The 1,258-nt window shown below is 53.6% G+C and overlaps 1 non-coding gene across 1 annotated transcript; it reads left to right on the top strand.

The window, feature by feature from the left end:
• The first annotated feature begins 398 nt into the window (after nt 1-398).
• LOC127016333 (small nucleolar RNA SNORA24) lies at nt 399-529 on the top strand. The gene has a single exon (XR_007766482.1). It is a non-coding gene; the product is annotated as a small nucleolar RNA SNORA24 (small nucleolar RNA).
• Nucleotides 530-1,258: the final 729 nt, after the last annotated feature.

Genomic DNA, 1,258 nt, shown 5'->3' with positions numbered 1-1,258 from the left:
CGCGGAGGTTGGCTCGTGGCGGGGGGGTCTCCGAGCCGCTGGCTTGGGTGGTGCTGACGGGTGCTGGCGAGCGCGCGAGGCGACCGTTGGCGGGCGCGCGGGGCGACCGTTGGTGGGGCGGCGGCGCGAGGCGGCGGGAGTGAGGGCAGGGGAGGCGGAGGTGAAGGTGAAGTACTTGCGGGCCGGGCGCTGGCGCAGCCGTGAGGCACCGCGGCCCGCTTTTTTCCACAGGCGCGGTTGGGCCCGAGCGGAGCCACCGCGGCAGAGGAGTGGAGCGAGCAGCAGGTGGGCTCCGTGGCGAGGTGGGGGGGGCCGTTAGGCGGCGGCAGCAGTGGGGCCGGGGCCGGGGTGAGGGAGGGAAAATGGCGGCCGCCACGTGGCGGGGGTGGGGAGGGGTGATCCATGACTCCATGGGGGCTGCCGCCCGTGGCTGTCTCCCTTCCTAGGCATGGAAGAGCAGTTCCTTGCTAATTGGCAAAACTTTTACCCTGTTGTGGGTACTAGTCGTTGACTGTAGCAAGTAACAGGCCGAGTCGGCCGAGGTGTGGGGCGCCGTGGGACTGGCCGTCTCCGCCTTTTGTGTTTTTTCTTTGGTTAGTTTGCTGTTTTCTCCCTTTTTTCCTCAATAAGCGGTTAAAGCCCAGTTTTTAAACGTGTTCTCTTTTTTTTTTCTTTTTTTTTTTCCTTAGGAGAGCAGAAGCGGAAAGTACGGAGACTTATTTGTTGCCGTTGAAGATCCTCCCTCCAAAAAGTATGTGACTGGGTATGTGTTACGTAGTAAGTTCTTAGAAGTGAGGCTTTGGGCGGGAATAATACCGATTTGATAACTTACGTTTAGCGACTAAACTACTGAGACTTGTCTGTTGAAATCAAAGTATAGATTTGGTGTTTTGTTCTTAAGGCATGCTTCGTTTGTGTGTGTGTTTTATTGACAGCAAAATATAACCGAGTGCATAAGTTAGTGTGACTAGGAACAATTGGGCTTGGGTGTAGATGTATTAGATATGCTAGGAATAATGGATTATGATAAAATGCACGTTGCCAGTACTTTCGCCTACCAAACTAGAGGCATCTGAATCCACAGATTTCTCGGGGATGTCTGTGCAAGCGGAATGTCTCTTTCAATAAGAATGTTTCTGATTTAATGAAGTGAGCACTAACAGTAATCTGCAACCGCAGGAGCAGAGGGAGATGTCAAGTTGATACTAATAGCTTTGTTTCAGAGCAGTTTACAACTCCTAGGAGAGCATCATACTGT

Source organism: Gymnogyps californianus, chromosome 4 (assembly GCF_018139145.2).
Source record: "Gymnogyps californianus isolate 813 chromosome 4, ASM1813914v2, whole genome shotgun sequence".
In the NCBI taxonomy this organism is placed as follows: Eukaryota; Metazoa; Chordata; class Aves; order Accipitriformes; family Cathartidae; genus Gymnogyps; species Gymnogyps californianus.
This window is presented reverse-complemented; position numbering and strand designations above follow the sequence as displayed.